This window comes from Thunnus albacares, chromosome 12 (assembly GCF_914725855.1).
Source record: "Thunnus albacares chromosome 12, fThuAlb1.1, whole genome shotgun sequence".
NCBI classification, from domain to species: Eukaryota; Metazoa; Chordata; class Actinopteri; order Scombriformes; family Scombridae; genus Thunnus; species Thunnus albacares.
In genome coordinates this window covers 2,571,917-2,591,698 of record NC_058117.1, presented here as the reverse complement: position 1 = coordinate 2,591,698, position 19,782 = coordinate 2,571,917, and the positions used below count along the sequence as shown (strand labels likewise).

The 19,782-nt window shown below is 38.8% G+C and overlaps 1 long non-coding RNA gene across 1 annotated transcript in view; it reads right to left on the bottom strand.

Moving 5' to 3' along the window:
• The window catches only part of LOC122993103, a 35,298-nt gene that overhangs the window by 14,972 nt on the left and 544 nt on the right, over positions 1 to 19,782 (bottom strand). The window lies entirely within an intron of this gene.

Here is a 19,782-nt window from a genome sequence, read left to right as displayed (position 1 = left end):
GAGTGGGACATGGCACTATCTATCAAACCAGTGGAGCCAGTCAATGTAAATTAGCCTAAGTAGATACAATGTAGATATAAGGCCAGGTCAAGCTGGGGGTAGGATTCAAAGGCAGTTTAAAGGTATGTTAGGTCAGGGCTAGAGAATGGTGCCACATGTCAGAGGGCAGCGTAGGCTGATACCCACTACATTCATATTAATAGGTCAAAACATCATTTAATATGAATACTGGGCTTCCATAGGAAAATTCACCCAACTTTTTGCCACATTTAATTATGTGTATTGATAACTGGCTGGCACTGCTTTACTTTCTATTCCAAAGATGATAGGTAAGGGGGCACAGTGCAAATCATTTTCACAGTGCTCTTTCTAATTTACTTTGACTAACAGTGCAAACTGCCATTTAAACAGCTCACTATCAGTAATTCAGTGGCATTTAAAAACCCACGGGCAGGATAGACTAGGATTCTCTTGAGGGAACAGAAAACAGACAGTCTTTTCATTTTCGGATAAAAATAGATTTACTGTGCAGCAACCATGGTCAAAGCCACATAGCCTGTTTAACAAGTAACCCAAGTGATTTGTTTTTTTTTAATGGTTTTATGCTTTATACATTCTTATTGGCAGTGTAATTGGCATGACATGAAGTAGTGAGGCAACATTTGGCCATACATTACAGTAGGTTGACATGAGGCACAGGGACATAGAGCTGAAAGAACAGATTCGGTTACTCCAGAAATGTTGGTTGGTGTGATATTAACTAAAAGGACAATATGCACCTCTGGTCCTGAAATCAATGTCAGGAGCCATAAAATTCACATCCAAATGTTTCACTAAGAGAAGGAGTCTTAAAGATTTTTTACAGAAATTATAGTGCTTTTTAGCTGTTTTAGATGACAGCCCGGTAATACACACACTAACACATACCAGCAATGAGTAACAGTGAATATATAGTATATGTAATGTATTCCAAAGGATTATTTAAACTGAGTGTGACTTACCTCATAACAACTGGTTATAATAGCATTACACAGGCCAGGTTAGACTACAGAAAGTCATTATATAGGCATAAAAAGCACAATATAACTGAATCAACTGCATCACAAAATACAAAATGTTAGAATGCATAAAGTGCTTGCTCATGGTGGAATTGTTGGGTCTCTGTAAATTAAAGAGTACGGTCTAGACCTGCTCTATGTGAAAAGTGCCCTCAGATGACTTTTGTTGTGATTTGGCACTATATAAATAAAAATTGATTGATTGATAAATGGATTACGAATCTGGTGTATAGCTGTCACAATTATTGTAAATTTAGAGTATATGTACTTGTAAAGCTCTTTGTAACACAACTTTGCAATTAAAATTATAAATAAAGTTTATGATGATGCTTATTGCTAATGATTATTAGGGATGATAGGGATGGCTATGTTGCTCAGTTACTTAGTCCACCACAGAATGAAATTTAACTATTGGATGGATTGAGAAGAACTTTTGCACAGACATTCATGGTCCCCATAAGATACAACATATTGACTTTGGTGATCCTCTGACTTTTCATCTAGTGCCACCAGCAGGTTGACATTTTGTTTTTGTATGCGAGTATGTGTGAAATGTGGATGGATTGTGGATGAATTGTATCCCTCTGACTTTTCATCTAGTGCCATCATCTGATTTAATTTAAATTTGTCCAATATGTTGGTTTATGACCAAATACCAGCAAAACATTCCCATCAGCCTCAGCTGTACTTTGTGTTTAGGGCTAATTAACAAATGTTAGCATGCTAACAGGCTAATGGTCTATTGATGAGGGTCTTACTAGTCACACACTTTTGATCATAGTATGACAAAAATAAATTTTAAGTCCCCGCTGCATTAAAAAATGTCTCTCTCTCTCTGTGCCCACCATTAGTTTGGAGCCAGTCGTGGTCCAGTATGCAACTTACACAAGTGTGATGTGGAAACTTCAGTGCACATACACTGAGAATGGACCTTACAATAAAGTAGGAGATATCTTGTATCCAGCAGCTGAAAGGAAACTATTCCAGTTTAATGTCATTTTAAGGATTTATAACTAGGTAATTGAACTTTAACGTGGGAAAGACATATCACAGTTTATTTTTCCAAGTGTCTTAATGTGGGGGAACTTTAATTCAAACTCATCTTCATTAGAGAATGGAGTTTGTTCAGTTGTCATGGAGATGGCTCAGTTGTCACATGTTGATGTAGGTGAAAGCTACAAAAAGTGAATTACCTTGTGTTAAGATTATTTGATCAAATTACAGTTTCCAAGGTTAAGAATGAACTCTAACACTCACCTTTATCATATTGTATGTAACCACATGCGCAATGTCATATTCTCTTATTATTATTCTCTTATTCCAAACTACAAGGATGGTTTTTCTGGGAAATAAATATTTGTGCAAAAATGTATATGGATTAAAACCATTTTAACATTGAGTATGGCAGCTTACAAACTGTGAAATGTGAACTGCTGAGGGGGTAAAAAAAACCCTGCTTTATTCTTCATGTAATTCCTTCAGAGATTACATTGTGCCAACAGGCATACAGAGGATATACTGTATGCTAATGAGTGATCAGAGCACCAATGATTTCAAATGGCTGAGCAGAGGATAGTTTGTGCAGGCTGCCATTTTGACAAAATGAATGTGATCTATTTCCCACTGCTGTATTCAAACACAAAGAAACATTAAAGTGGATTTTCCTGAATATTCAGAACAACAACCTGGCTTGTATTTTCATAGCTTGGCCATTTTTAAATTAACATGATCATACTAATTGTAAAAGTCCCTAGTTTAAATGAGAGAAGTTTAATTATACTATCAAGCAGCATTTTCTTGAAGTCGTTATTATGGCAAGCTGCTCTAAATGTCTCATATACAAGTTAGTGAGCTGCATGACCCCATGGCTGTTCGATGATTTTGCATTGTAAATATTCCCCCTAGGAAAACAAAATGCAAGTGTGTCCACTATCTATGACTGTGTCCATTTCGGAGTATATCTGGCCTTTTAACTGCTATATATAAATTTGCCTAAGGGGGCTTTACAATCAGTACAGTAATACAACATCCTCTGTCCTTAGACTCTTGATTCAAATAAGGTGAAACTCTCTAAAAAAAAAAACAACAACCTTTAACTGGGAAAAAAATGGAAGAAACCTCATTGAGGAATAGCAACAGAGGAGTGATTCCTCCTCAGGATGGACAGTCATGCAATAGATGCGTGTACAGAATAGAACAAGAAAGACAAATATATATATGTATATGAAGAATGTGATCAAGAGGACGCCGAGCAGCTTCCAAGTGCCACCAAAACAGAATAATTTACCCTCTAAGAGAGATAACAGAGATAACATCACATAAGAAGCATTTTTGCTTTTGTTTCAACGTCACAATATCCAGGTAACACTGAAGCAGGTAGTAACATAATCAAAGTAACTTTTACCCTCCCTTTGTTTGCCAGTACGACATAGAAGACCGTGCTTCCAACTGCTTGGTCATCATATCCACATTCAACACATTCATCCACAATGTTATGAAAAAATCTACACTTGTCCTACTGATACTGCCACATTATCAAGCCATTTGGTAAAAAATGCAAACATTGCTCTTTGGACCATCTTCAAAATAACAGTGGGTGCATTTCCATCCAAATGTTTATTTGCATTTTTAATTTGCGCATTAAAAAAACCTGAGTGGAAATGCAGAATATTCAATGCTTGGGTAAGGTGGAAATGTTGGTGTATTGATAAAAGCTAAACATGTCAAAGTGTAATGGCGACACTTTGCGAATCATGACTGTACATGAAGGATGTGACTCAAACATCGACTGAAGCGTCCACTGGAGAGAATAAATTAGTGGCAGACAAATATATATATATATATAATATATTTTACAGCTATTACTGCACATTGACTTTTCTCCCTATATTCAGGATATATATGATTTATTTTTTCTAAGAAAACCTTTCTCAAATCCTTATATTTGTCACAGTATAATAGGAAGTGAGATTCTGTCTCAACTTCTCCTTTATGACAAAGTGAAGCCAGCCTGGCCTCCCTGGGGAGCCTGTTCTGCCTGCGATTACCTGTTTCTATGGTCAGGCTGTGTCCACTCAGTCTGTACATTGTCAGCATTTTCCTCAGTTTTCTATCAGTCACAGTGGTCAGGTATTCTGCCACCATGTACTCTCTGTTTAGGGTCGAATATAATTCTAATATACTTTGTGATTTGGTGGTTTCGTTCCAATATTTGATAGAATTTTCTTTTTGTTTTGAGATGATTTGGTTGGGCCAGATTGTTTTTGGTGTGTGTGGGCAGAGCTTCAGCAGCAGCTGGCAGAGGGGATCTTTATTCAACTGGTGGAACTGAAGGGCTTTGTACTGGTGGGACTGGGGGTCGCTAGATTGGAGGTGTTTATAAAATTTGATGGCTCGCTTCTGAATTTTAATTAGTAAAGGGCATTGACCAAGTTCTGCCCTGCAGGCATTATTGGTTGTGTGTCTGTGAACTCTAAGTATGTTTTTGCACAGTTCTGCATGCAGGGCTTCTATCTGGTGTTTCTCCCATTTTGGGAGGTTTTGGCTGGTAAGTGCAACCCACACTTCACTACCATATAACATTATTGGCTCTACTACTGAATTTAGAATTTTGAGCCAGGTCCTAATTGGAATGTCCATTGGTATTTTTCTTTTGATGGTGTAAAAAGCCCTTCTTGCCTTCTCCTTCAGCTCGTTCACAGCCAGGCCAAAATGTCCTGTGGAACTGATATTCAAGCCTAAATATGTATAATATTTTGTATGCTCAGTTTCTATATTTCCTAATGTGAATTTATTTTTCCAGGAGTTCGTTCTTTTTTGAAAAGTCAATATTTTGGTCTTGTTCATATTTACAATTAGGGCCCATGTCTGACTGAACTTGTGGAGGATGTCCAGGCTCTGCTGTAAGCCTCTCTGGAGGGAGACAGGAGAACCAGGTCGTCAGCAAACATCAGACATTTGACCTCTGTGTCCTGCAGAGTCACAACCAGGAGCTGTGGATGTTTGCAGTTGTTCTGCAAATGTATTTATATATACGTTAAAAAGGATTGGGCCCAAGCTGCAACACTGTTTCATCCCACGGTACTGTTTGTTTATCTCGATAACTCAACTCCTAATATTCATATAACAGCAGTGAATTTTGAATTTTCTTTTGCTGATTTTTTTGAAATCTGTGCTACGTTTGGATGGAAACCTGACTATTGAGCATTTCAGAACTAATGTTGGCTGTAAATTGGACATGGATTTTTGAAAAATGAATAAATGTATTTAGTACATGAAGCAGAAAGTGACAAGACTTTCATTTTGAAATTAATGTTAATGGGATAACTGTAATCTTCTCATCATGTGTTTGGAAACTTTGGGATCACTACAACACTGTATTTGCTCAGGGACACTCACCTAAATAGTCCTTGTCATTGCATTGTAGTTTTTATGTTCATTTTTAACAAGCTCTTGTCCTTAGCTTTCTGCCTCATATTTTCATCACCATAATGGCATTTTGCAATATGTTGTTGCTCACCCTCGTACAATTACTGTGTAATCTCTCATGGCTTTCCCACCTACCTTAAAAATCCAGAACAAAAGTAGCACATTCATCCCATTCATGCTAGTTCATTCACAGTAAATAAGGAGTGACAGGCCAGTGTCATCTCCTGATGAGCATGTAAGAAATTTCATAACCTGTCAGTTAATGAATAAATGTAGACATGGCTTCCAGGGGAGCCGTTCAGTTTGATAAAGAGGAAGACTCACTGCCATGGCTGCAGTTAAAATCTACCAACTGCTAGCTGAAACATCTGCCAGCATCACAGGAGTCATAGTGTGGATGGAGGTGGCTTTTACTGTGAGGGCTCCGATTGGACATTGAGATATAAGATGAAACTTTATTGATCTCTGAGGGGGAAAATGGGTTGTTCCAGACGGAAACCAATAGGATGAAGCTAAGAAAAAAATAAATCAGTTATAGTAGACGTTTTATAACACATAAAGGAAGGAAATTCAACATACAGCATCTTTCTTTAGGTATCTGAGAGGTATGGGAGTTTTCTGGCTGAAATTACAATGCTCTCTTTAATCCTTTTCAGTGAAAATAAGATCATCTTGGTTTGTTTTACTTCAGTGGTTATCCAAATCCAAATCCTGCACATTGCAGTAGAGTGTACTATTTCCACTTATATTTGAACAGAAATGAAAGCCAATAAAGGGTGCTTTCTTCTGTTAAAAAATAAACCTTCTAAAGCCAAATTTATAATCTTCTCACCACATTTGATTAAATATATTAAATATGTCTCCTTGGGGGACCCTTATTAGCTTGATTTAACTTCATTATTTAGACTAATATCATGGTTCCATTAGCTGATTTCTGTTTGGGAATGAAGGCTATTTAGTTTTGCTTTGCTCTTACTAATCAGTGGCAAAAAATCTCTCCATCCCACTCTGCCAGCTAGTGGTTGCTTGAAGCAGTAAATGACTCTCATCTAGACTGAAGAGAAAAAGGAGAAAAGAGAAAAGAGAAGAAATACGTTGATTTAAGAGTTGTCATTTCTTCCATTAGGCTTCTACCAATGTCAAAACAGAATAGCTGTCAATGAGCACAACACCAGGCTAAAGTGCCACTACCCACTCTAACCTCAATGGGTCCTGACAAGTATTAGGTTTCTGGTTGGGTCTGAGGCATTAGGTCATGTTTGGGTTCAGTTAGTTTTAAATCCTATTTATTACAGAAATGTTCTTTTCCTCTCTCTGAGTGTGGCAGTCCATGTGTTTTCAGCTGCAATAAGTAAATACACAATGCCAAGTGTGAATGGAGAACAATACAGGGTAGCCAATGGTCAGTAATAAATAAGATATAGCTAAAATATGGCTTTTGGGTCAGGCTGAGTCGGTATTATCCGATCCTTATCCTTTAGCTCTAGGGCTGTATTTAGCAAGCTTCTCAGACTAGGAAATCACTCCTTACTGGCCAAAAGTTTAACACATTTTTGGTTCTACTTTTAGGAGTAAAAGCATTTTATCAAATTTCTTAATAAATTACTCTTATCTCAGTCAGTATTTAGGAGATCTCCAGAGGTTTCCTAACCTGTTAGGGGTTGCCAGGAGATGGCCTTTAGGCAGAGATATTGCGTGAGAGGGTATATTGTTTGAATGTAGGTTTCTATCCACCTGTTTTCTGTTAAAATATTGAAATATTGAAAAAAGGTTCTCACACTTGATTGAAAGGTTGAAAAGTTGGTGTATCAATAAAAGCAAAGTGCAATAGAAACAGACTTCATGACATACATGAAACATGTGACTTAAACATCCACTGCTCAAGCTTCTACTGTTTTTTTTTTGGCATGGTGGACAGTAATGAATTATAAATGCTTTGTTGTTGAATTTGTAATTAAAATACGGTGCCATAGTTGCTGAATTCACTAAAAAGTGACCCAGAAATTAAAAGTGAAATGACTTACGCTGCTTGCTTCATGCCATTGACATTATTTTTTTCATTGTATTGTGAAATTATTGTGGACACTATATAGTGGATACATTAAACATTTTATTTGTATTTATTTATTTGTACATTTATTTTATTTCAGACATAGCCACTACCTATGGGAAAAATGAATATGATTTTTATTTCTGGAACCAGGGTCACCCAAAATAGCTCCTGCCACTTCACAACTCTATTATAGACACTGAATACTTGACAGCTACCAAGAGAAGAGAATTTAGTGGTTTAGTTTTATCACATATCTACTTACTATCAGAAAATCCTGTAGTTTTTAGTTGGTCTCTGTGTGGTTTAGTCTGCACCAAAGTTCGAATGATAGCTTTCACACGAGCTAGATAATACAAACTGGCAAATGAGTTCAAGAAAGGAGATTAATTGCATAATCTATTAATTTATTGTTTGTTTAGTTGCGTAGAATAAAAAAAAATGAATAATTTGCTTCAATGTATATTTACAGATAACTATGCCCCATTTGATTGAAGTTTGCTTGAATCCTGCTGTACAGCCTGTTCCAGAAGAACATAATATTACTTTCCTTTTACAGGTTTGAGCAGTGCAAACTTTAATTCCCCGAAGCGCTGCACCTCTCACACACTCTCATGTTTCCTGACACTCAGGTAGGAAAATGACAATGTTCTCATTGTAATTCCTTGATAGCCGCTGCCTCCTGACAGCTGAGCAGAATCCAGCTCAGACACTAACCCAACAGACATCCATGTGTCTATCCAGTAAGTGCTTGCATGAGAACATCTTCACAAATCAACATGAGGACAGAAGTTTAGACACCCCTGATACGAGAGAACTTAGCAGAACATGCATTTGCACTGGCACACAGCCAGACCAATCAAGACATTTCCATTCTCCTCCTCCTGACTCTATGACAGCCATCACCACCTGTCAGTCTTGATTGCGCAAGCGTCTGAGGCAGAGGCCTCAGCTGCTGGACTCACTTCTCATCTCATCCTGTCTATTAAAGCCTCCCGTCCTCACCTGATGCCCTCGCTCTGCTACTGAAGGACCGATCACAATTACTCCCCAGTGTGCCGGGCATGTCAGCAGCAACAGCCACAACTCTTCACCAAGTCATCATCACTCACATCCAACACACCCAAACAATACCTTACACATATATGCAAAGAGATAGGTACATGTGCACACACACAGAGATACACAGCACGGCTTGCCTGGCAGTGACAGATGATTAGATGCAGTGATGTTTGTTGCCATGGAGACTCAAAAGCCAGGGACCCCAGGTGAGAATGTGATTTTTTGCCAATTTTGAATCTTGGAATACTTTTCTTGAACAGCTACTGTTTCATAAAAACAGGTTTATTTATTAGAATGAAAGAGGGCAATGCACTATTACTGCATCTGCTGAGAGGCAAGAAAAGAGGTACTTGAGGTGGTTTATGACTTTTTTGTTGATTGACTAATTTACAAAAAAGTCATATGAATTTAATTTTCTTCATTTGGAGAGTCTACAGGGTGCTTCAGGTAGAAAACACAGCCTGAAGTGGCCCTAGTGATTAGAAATACAAACACATGTTCATTGACAGCCATCTGGACTGCATACCTCTACCAACCAGCTTTCTCTCAGCTTTTGCAAGTTGCTCCAGGAAGGACACTCGCTTGTGCTGTAGCCTGAAGCTCTGTTTAAGTCTTTAAGATCTATTTGAAACATAAGTTCTGTCTTTTTATTAGTCCACCACCAAGGCACATCCAAATGATAATTTTCTTACACCATGAAACAAACCCCATGTGACCACATCAGTTCAAAGCTACTCCAGTAATGCCTTTAAATAAGTACTGTGAACTAAAACATGTTTTTTGAGCTGTAAACTAAATTACATGACTGTACTGTGATGAAACACATCGATGCTTTAGTTAATATTGACATCGACACCAAATTTATAAGAACAAGGCTCAACCTGTCATTTGCTGTTTAAAATCAGTCTTGAAAAGGCAGGGCCATTGCTGACGTAGAGTCAACCGCTTGGGAGTCCTCTACGTCATGAAATTAATATAAATGGCAGAATGATAACACCCAGCCCTGTGCTCATTTTCAAATATATGCTGATAGACAGAGACAGATTTGGTTTCAGGAATTAACAGCAGCTACAGCTGTGCTGGCCTGCTGAAGGGGGTCTGTCCATCTGCAAAAAAAGAAAAGCTGCTGGCAGCCACAAAAACATCAGAATTCCTCCTTGCATCTTGCCCTGCAGCTCTTCAACTCTCCAGCTTTCTGTTCTTGCAGTTATCAGCTGGTAAAATCTTGTTTAAAAACGTTTAATCACGGTGTAACCGGAGCTCCACGGAAACTGCCTGTCCTCTCTGTGGAGCTGCAGAGCTGTGGAGTAGTGCTGCAGAGCTGTGGTCGCACAGGTTCAGTAACAGCTCCGGTTACACCGCGAGTTAATGTTTTAAAAAAGATTTTACCAGTTGATAATCGCAGGAACAGACAACTGGAGAGCTACAAGACAACATGCACAATGACTTCTGGCCCGTTTGAATGTCGTTGCAATGTTTTTGTAACTCTTCTCCTCAGCCCCTTGCATGTTTTTTTTTTTTAGCATTTTTCAAAATTATGCAGTGCGTGGAGTTAGGCTCAGACCTGGTAGTGCAGTTACACAGTATGCAGGCACTATCAAAAGGCTCATTACGATCACCATCAAACAGGGTTTGACTTCACTATTTAGTGACTGAACAAGGTCTGTTGGCTGTTTGAACCAAGCAGAAACCTCCGGCGCTGAAAAATGAAGCCAATGCAGAAGTGCCAAAAACTGCAGTTTCTAAAATGACCACTTGAGGCTGACTCCAAAAGCGACCCCATAGACCCCCAAATTTACAGCAGAATTAAACATGTTGACAGCCTGGTACAAAAAACGGTGTTGGTGTCTGTAGCTAATTTGCCCTTTCATGACAACTGTATGGGGGGTGAATTTTTTTTTATAACTCACCAATTTACATTTTATCAAGCTGTAAAGTTATGCATAATTAAGGACGTGGCCACTTTGAGTGACAGGTTGCTAGCTGCTAGGTGGCTCGTTTCAGCAACTAGGCTTCATTCGGCCTGACTCAGCTCCACCTTTTTGCCCATTTTGGATTAGCTGGGAGTTAGTAGTGAGGAGTGAGGCACTGCCAAGAAGGCGACAGCTGGGGCTGCCTACTTTGAGCTTCAAAACAGCATTTCAGAAACCATTGGGTGACATCACGGTGGCTACATCCATATTTTTTACAGTCTATGGTTTGCACTCATCCATTGATTTGCTGCTGCAGAGAGCCTATATCACAAAACAATGCCCTGTAAATTGCTGTGCATTAAATACACCACATTATAGTGTGTATACACACAAACAGTAAACAGAATAAACCTGAATGAAATCAAGCATCTTGGAGAAGTTGCCACAGTCCTTCTGTGGATTTAGGTGCTTCAGTTACTTCTGTCTCTTCATATAATTCCAAACTGACTCCATGATGTTGAGATTAGGGCTCTGAGGGGGCCAAACCATCTGCTGAAGGAGTCCTTTCTTGTTGTTGATGAAAATAGTTGTTTATGAATCTGGCTGGATGTTTGGGCTTGTTGTCATGCTGCAGAATAAATTTAGGACCCATCAGACACCTCCCGGATGGTATTGCATAATGGATAAGAATCTAAAACTTTTGCGCACTACTGTATATATACAGTACCAGTCAAAAGTCTGGACACACTTCCCCATTCACTTGAATAAGAAAGTGTGTCCAAACTTTTGACTGGCACTATATGTATATGGTCCCAGCTGAAATCACACCACAGACATTGCATTACATGGTATGAATATTAACCACTAGGCTACCAGGAAAAAAGTTGACAAAGTTGGCAGTTGTTTCCTTTTTTGAAAGAGGCCTTTTAACACAGGTAATTAGATGTGAGATGATGATCAGACACTGTATAACCTTTTCACTCAGTATGCTAACAGGAACACAAGAAAAACAACATATTTATAGCATATGCACTGTAGCAACCTGGGTACTGAAATCCATGTTGACATGCATCAGGTCAGTAATCTGATTTCTACCCCTGACCCTATGTTGGAAAAATGGTTCATTTATTTTAAGAGTATTAGTGAAGCAAGATACTGCTTCAGATTTTTTTCAAATGTATTCATTTTTGTCTTCGCATTAAGACTGAGCGTGGTTTGAGGCTACAGTCTCTGTAGTAAGAGAGCACAGCTTTTCCTCACAGAGTGAATTTATCTTATTTTCACTAATAGTCAGTGCTTCAGTAGAATATTAAAAACAAGGATGAATTGCTACATGTTAATGATCTTTCCTTTCTGCCCTCTGTTGTGGAGTTTAACATGCAAGCACTACAGACAATTAGAAACCAGTGGTTATCTATATTCAGTGTGTTTACATGCACTGAACCCCACTCAAAGCTCTATTTTGCTTCTTGTTCCTTCAGTTGGATGTTGAGCTCTTCATTGTGCAGAATGATGTACGTGCAGAGTTTGTTTTCGCATTCATCCGCTGATTTGACATCACAACCAGTTTGGAGCCAATCGTTGTCCAGTACATGCAGCTTACACAAGTCGAATGTGGAAACTTGAAGCCTCCAGTGCAGATACAGTGCTGCTTGAATGTTTGTGAACCCTTTAGAATTTTCTGTATTTCTGCATGAATATGATCTAAAATGTGTTCTGATATTTACACAAGTCCTATAACTAGATAAAGTGAACCTAATTAAACAAATCACACAATTCATTTATTTATTGTTCAGAGTAGCAAAGCAGCCAAAACCATGATACCACCACCATCATGTTTCACAGATGGGTTAAGGCTCTTATGCTGGAATGCAGTGTTTGCTCATCGCCAAACAGAACGCTTCTCACTCAAGCCAAAAAGTTTGATTTTGGTCTCATCCATCCACAAAACATTGTTCCAATCACCTTCTGGCTTATCCATGTGGTCTTGAGTGAACCGTAGACAGCAGCAATGTTCTTTTTGGAGAGAACAGGCTTTTTTCTTTGCAACTCTGCCATGCACACCATTGATGTTCAATGTTCTCCTGATGGTGGACTCATAAATACTGACTGTAGCCACTGCAAGAGGGACCTTTAGTTTCCTAGACATTACCCTGGAGTCCATTGTGGCCTCCCAGAGTATTACACGCCTGCTCTTGGTGTGATTTTGCTGTTTGACCACTCCTGGGGAGGGCAACAATGGTGTTGGATGTCTTCAATTTGTATATGATCTTCCTTGACAGTTGACTGGTGGCGTTCAAACTCTTCAGAAATGGTCTTGTAACCCTTTCCAGCTTGGTGAGCATCAACAACTCTTCTTCTAAGGTCCTCATAAATCTCCTTTGTTTGAGCCATGATACACTTCCACAAACCTGTGTTGTGAAGCTCAGACTTCGATAGTGAAGACGCAGATTCCTCTTCTTTAAGTAAGGCAGGGCCTCCCAGACTCACACTTGATTGTCATCCCATTGATTGAAACACCCAACTCCAATTTCTCCGTCAAATGAACTGATAATCCTAGAGGTTCACATACTATTGCCACACACAAATATGTAACATCGGATCATTTTCCTCAATAAATAAACAAAGAAGTGTAAGGTTTTTGTCTCATTTGTTTAACTGATGTCTCTTTATCTAGTTTTAGGACTTGAATGGACATCTGATCACATTTTAGGTCATATTTATGCAGAAATTGAGCAAATTCTAAAGGGTTCACAAACTTTCAAGCAGCACTGTACAGTGATAATTGACTTTTCAGTGAAGTAGGAGACATCAATATGTCCTGCACTGAACAATTGAACTTAACAATATTTGCATATTACAATGCATATACTTGCATATTCTATTTTTGTAGAAAAATCAAATACTAATTATTATTCAAAGCAGCAAATCTTAAAATATGCCTAGACTGTAAGCAGATTACTCAGAGAAACCAGGTTATGCAGGTAATCAGAGAAGGTGTTTACACGCACTGTAGTAACCTGGTTCTTGTAAATCAGCATACACATGCAGCAGATCAGCTATCCAATTTCTGGTCTACCTCCAACCTTATTTTGGGAGCGTGGCATGCTGATTTTCACTGTATTAGTGATCAACAAACACACACCAAAAAAAGTCAGCAGCAGCTTCAGAGTTGGAACAGAAACCTAGATACTTATATGGAATCCGATTTCTCCAATCCCCTACACCAATTTTGGAATTCAGGTTTCTCATTTACATGACAGTTATGAAATCGTCTTATTGGAGAAAGCTGACTGAAACCTAGTTCCTTAAGTGCATGTAAACCCACTGACTCAGGGTCTGCCCAAGCCTTTTTAGGCTACTATACAGATTTGTAACTCTACTCCATCCATAACCCCCATCCTATTACAGGTGTAAAGCAGAAACTGCTTTGGAAAAGCACACACACACAGAGAAAGAAATTAAATATGTTACCACACACCCGCAGAAATTTCAGAAGGGACAATGACTATAAATATCTTACTGCGTTTAACATAATTATAAGTGATAATTGAAAGATCACATCTGTAGTTTACTAATTAGAAATACAATAAGCTGGGTACTGTAAGGAACTATTTAATGTTGTTTTTAATGTGTTTACCTCAAATAAAAATCAAATCAAATTAACTATTCAAATGTACAAATGTACAAAAATAATTAACCTGGCAACCTGTGGAATGCAGTTTTGTTTAAATGGAAAGTAAGAACCATTTAAAATAAGTACAAAAAGTTAAGACATTGTACTTAAATAAATTATCTTTAATTTAACAAAATGACAATGTATGAACAAATGGCTTCACACTTGTTATTTGTAGACTGGAGGCCCTGAGCAGCTTAGTTCAGTTATGCCTCAGGTCAACTATACCTACATCCTGCACATATGGTCATTCCATGCCAAAAGCTATTCAAAATCTCTGCCCTATTAAAGATGAAAGTCTAGATTCACTTAATTTTACCATAAATAGTTTGTGTAGCAAAAGAAAAAACAACTGTAAAAGAAGCCTGAGAGCAAACAGCCTCTTCATGTGCTTACATGCACAACCTGCTTGATGAATATAATCCAGCGGGCTGCACCCTGTGCCCTACAGTCTCTTAATAATTGGAGCGATGAGATACTAGAATAGAAAAGCCTCTGCATTCCCTGTGTGCCTTGCTGGTATGAAGTTTTTTTTGGATCGTGCTAAATCTTAATTTGCATGGTCTCCTGTAAAAAAAACAATATCTTCAGTATAGGTGATGTGTTTATTTTTAGCATCCCTGTTCAGCAGCTTTCCTCCTGTTGTGAATGGTTACTGAATTTCTTCATTTGGTGTATTTTCCCTGTGCAAACATTTACTGAATCCAGACTTGACTGTTTTATCAGAGGACCATTTCAGAGCATGCATACATTCTGGAGAGATATTTATGAAGGTTTTGAACTTTAAGCACCCCTTAAACCTCCTGCTCCTCCTGCCTGTGTACAAACCTCTCATACACAGGCAGGCAGCTGTCACGCGCACAGCGAAAAGATGGTCCAACAAGGCTGATGAGGCTTTGAAGGACTGTTCTCATTCAACTAGGTGGAAGTTTTTTGTGATGCTCATGGGAATGACATTGATAGCCTAACACACTGTATAACAGACTATATCAACTTCTGTGTAGAGAACACTGTACCCACCAGGACTGTACTGTGTTTTTCCAACAACAAACCCTGGATTACTCCTGACATAAAGGCTCTCCTCAAGGAAAGAAAGAGGGCCTTTAAGTCAGGAAATAAGGAGGAGCTGAAGAATGTGCAGAGAGCTGAGAAGGAGAGTAAGGGAGGGAAAAAACAGCTACAGGAGGAAGATGGAGGATCAATTGCAGTGGAACAACATCAGCGGAGTCTGGATGGGCCTTAAAACCATATCTGGTTACAAGGAACCCAACTCCCAGCCTGTGGGAGACCAAAAGTGGGTGAATGATCTGACAACTGACCCAGGGCTTTGTGGATTAGTACCAGCAGAACCGCCTCCAGATCAGTGCAGGGAAACCCAAAGAGCTGGTGGTGGACTTATGCAGGTACAAACACTCTCCTCCTGTACCATTGAATATCCAAGGAATGGACATTGAGATGGTGAAATCTTACAAGTACTTGGGTATTTACCTGAATAATAAACTGGACTGGATGGACAACACAAATGCACTGTATAAGAAAGGACAGAGCAGACTCTATCTGCTGAGGAGACTCAGGCCTTTTGGGGTGCAGGAGGTGCTCCTGAGGACCTTTTTTGAATCTATGTTGGCATCAGCCATCTTCTATGGAGTCTTCTGCAGGGGCAGCATCTCAATTGCTGACAGGAAGAGACTTAACAGACTGGTTAGAAGGCCAGCTATGTCCTGGGATGCCCCCTAAATCCAGTGGAGGTGGTAGAGGAAAGAAGAATGATGGCTAAGCTATCATCCCTGATAGAGAACATGTCCCACTGCATGTAGGACATTCTAGCAGCACTGGGCAGCTCCTTCAGTGACAGTCTGCTTCACTTGTGGTGTGTAAAGGAGAGATACTGCAGGTCTTTCTTTCCTGCTGCCCTCTGACTTTACAATCAACACTGCTCCCAGTAGACTGCACACTACAAAACGGTCAATCTACTCGTGCAATATCAATATATACTAAACTGTGCAATACTAAACAGTCAACCGAATGACCAAAAACAAACTGACACACAGAACACCTGAAGGTCTGGGGCTGGTAATCCAGCCCTGTTTGCAATACGGGGATAATGAGACTCTTACACCACTTTTCTAACCAGTATTAACATGTGATTTGTACTGCATCTGGATATCTTTTTTATGGAATGTTAGATGGAGAAATGGAGAGAAAGTGGGGGCACAATATGCAATAAAAGTCTTTGGCCTGATTATAAGACAGCTCAAGAGGCTGCGTTGGTGGGGTCCAGTGTAGTTTGGACAAAGCTGAACAGACACTGAGTTTTTATTGATCTTACACATTGTGATAATTCACACTACACATTTTAATTTGCCTGTCTAGACGGCCAGAACCCGTGACTTGAATGCTCATACTGTACATGCTCATGGAACCCCCAGTACGTTTTGTCCATTGACTATTCCAATAAATTCAAGTAAGATGGCTAAACAATGTTGATAAAAAGAGAGAAAGGCATCATTACTTTGTACAATTATACTATAATCAAAAGAACAAAAAAGCAAAATCTGGAGCCACAGATGTCTGGAGGATACAGACTGTATCATTGATAAATAGTAAGTAACCCTCCCACTACTGGATTCACCACCAGTTCCAGACATACGTCGGAGCTCTGCTGCACAACCCGTCAAGATTCAAGATGAATTTATTATCATTTTACAACACAAGATTGTATAATGAAATGTAGTTTGTAGTCCCTTTATGCTATTCACAAAAAACAGAATTTATATAAATGGATTAATAAATAATAAATCATAAAAATGAAACTATTTTTTATATCGGAGTGCAGAGGATGAATTGAGGAGTCTCACAGCCTGAGGAAAGAAGCTGCTCTGTAGTCTGGTGGTACGACAGCAGACACTTCTGTATCTCTTGCCAGACGGCAGCAGGGCTGTGGTTGGGGTGGGTATTGTCTTTTAGTATCCTTTGGGCTCTGTGCAGGCTCCTCACCTCACCAATGTCACTGATGCTCGGTAGATGGGTACCAATGATGTTCTGGGCGGTTTTAATCACCCGCAGCAAAGCCTTGATCAATGCACATCCCATACCAATTTGTGATGTTTCCAGTCAGGATGCTTTCTATTGCTCTTCTGTAAAAGTTAACAGGAACTTGGGACAAGAATTTTGCCTTCTTAAGTTTCCTTAAGAAGTACAGTTGTGTCTGAGCTTTTTTATTTTTTTTTACAAGGGTGGAGATGTGTGACGTGCGTGAAAGGCTCTCTGTGATGCTGATACCCAGGAACTTAAAACTGTCCACCTGCTCCACTGATGTCTAAAATCAACAATCAGCTCCTTGGTTTTGTTGAAATTGAGCAGTAGGTTGCTCTCTGCGCACCATTCTGTAAGATTGTTGATTTCCTCCTGATATGAACTCTCATCGTTGTTCGAAATCTGGCCGATGATGGTGGTGTCATCCACAAATGTCACAACGTTCTCTTCATGTCGCGGGATGCAGTCATGCCAGGGAGCTTAAAATTGTCTTTCTTTTCAATTCTGTAGACCAATTGAGACTTTTTTTTTCTAGTTAGTGTTGGGTTTTTGTTTGTTGTTTTGGCCTTGGAGACACTGATGCCTTATTTGCTATGCTTATCTGCTGCGACTTCAGTCAGTTTATCTCTGTTAATCATCCCTTTTTTTTGTCAATAAATGGTATTCCTTGTTACATTTTGAAGGTGTTTCAGCAGCCTTTTCTTGCCATTTTTTTTTTGGTAAACTAGTTATGTTACTCCTTGTGTTCCCCTAGACATTAGAGGTCTTAACAGGTGTCAGCATGAATAGGAGAGGGCTGAGCACAGGACTAACAACGGAGCCCTCCAGGGCCCCTCAGAGCACTAGAGCAGAGGAGGTGTGACCACCATTCCAAACTGTGTGGTACTCGAGCCCAGACTGCTACGTTTTCCAGTTATATTTAAACTTGAAACATTATTTAGGTGTGGAAAATTCCTGCAGTTAGGACAATATCTCTATTTGATATATTTCTTTACTTTTTTCCAGCCTTTATCCTTGACTGTTTAGAGCTGATTGATGAGTTTTTTGAGAATCCTCAGCACCATCCACTTTACGTTATTTTCAAAGAACATGCTGAATATAGGCTAGGTGTGTTGAAAACAGCAGCACTGGTGTGTTTTGTTTAACTGTGTCAAGACGACAGAGAAATTCTTTGCACCTACCTGAGAAATGGAATATAAATACTTAATGATGATTGATAGTCATGTATTTAGTTAAGGCAGTTTGACTAATTTTGATTTGTTTAAGAGTTGATATAAACTAGGCATAATTGGGTTTCTTTTGGTTTCTATTTTTCTTTTCTTACTTTCTTTTCTTTTGTGAACACAGATTTGTTTATAAAAATATATTTCATATTTCTTTGTATGATTAAAAAATGAATTCCTTACAGTATATATTGTGGTCTATAGAAATTATTTAGAAGCAATACATGTAATTTTATGATGTATTACTGAATGGTTTAGTACTATGATATACATTCCTACAAAATCGCTTGATGATACACAGGTCATTTAGCTGCACTTAATTGTTGATGCTAATTTAATGATTGTAAAAAAAAAACAAAAACCTAAAGTAACCTTTATGCTTCTCTCTTTCCCTTGGTAGGCCAGCTGTGCGACTTCAGAGTCAATCTGTGTGTGTGTGTGAACCAGAAGCCTGCACTCTGCTCAAGTATGGGCTCTGGCCTGCAACAACAGATAAGCCTCAGACAGCATTTTCAATAGCTCTTCTGGAGTTTTTGCACTATCTCTCTTTAGTGCCAGGTGTCAAGGGATTTTGTATGTATGTTCAACCCGATTTTTAAAATGTTTTTGTTCTGCAAATGTTTCAGGATAAGCAGTCTTTCTGCATAATTAATGTCAAAAAAGGATGGACCAAAAGGATATTAGACATTCTCACTGATTGTTATCATATGTAACAGTTTAACTGTTTAGATGTTACTTAGCTATAATATGTAATTATTCTGCATTAAAATGTCTAAAAACAACTAGACCTATGTTGTATATTTTGTTGAGTTGTGTACTTACATTATCCCAAATGTTTCCAACAATTTTCAAACCCGGAGAAATCAGTAATTTTAATAATCTCTCTACCAAAGAGTATAGTGCACAAGATGCATACGTCGGCGCTGTGTTTGTCCGCTACAATGGCGTCTACCAAAGAGTAACTTACATACATACAAGATAATGCAGCGGCGTTGTGGTTGTTCCACAGAAACTGTTATTAGTTGACTTCAGTTTTAAGCCACATCACCCTGATAAATTTTGGCCGTTTTTAACTATATAGTTTAGCCGGATGAAGGATTTTAGTCAATGGACGTCTGGATCTTAAGTTATTAGAAATAAACTGGGCAAATGTTGGCAGCATTGGTAGAACAAGTCTTAGCAGCAGCTCAGCTAACAGCCCGTACCGGATGTCCGGTGTTCGCCGAACATCGTCGGAGAAACACAGATTTTAAGAAGAAACAGCTTTAATTAGTGTTTTTAGCGATTTTAATCTGCGTGTCTGTTTGTTTTTGGAGAGGAGGAGACCTCTGCAGAT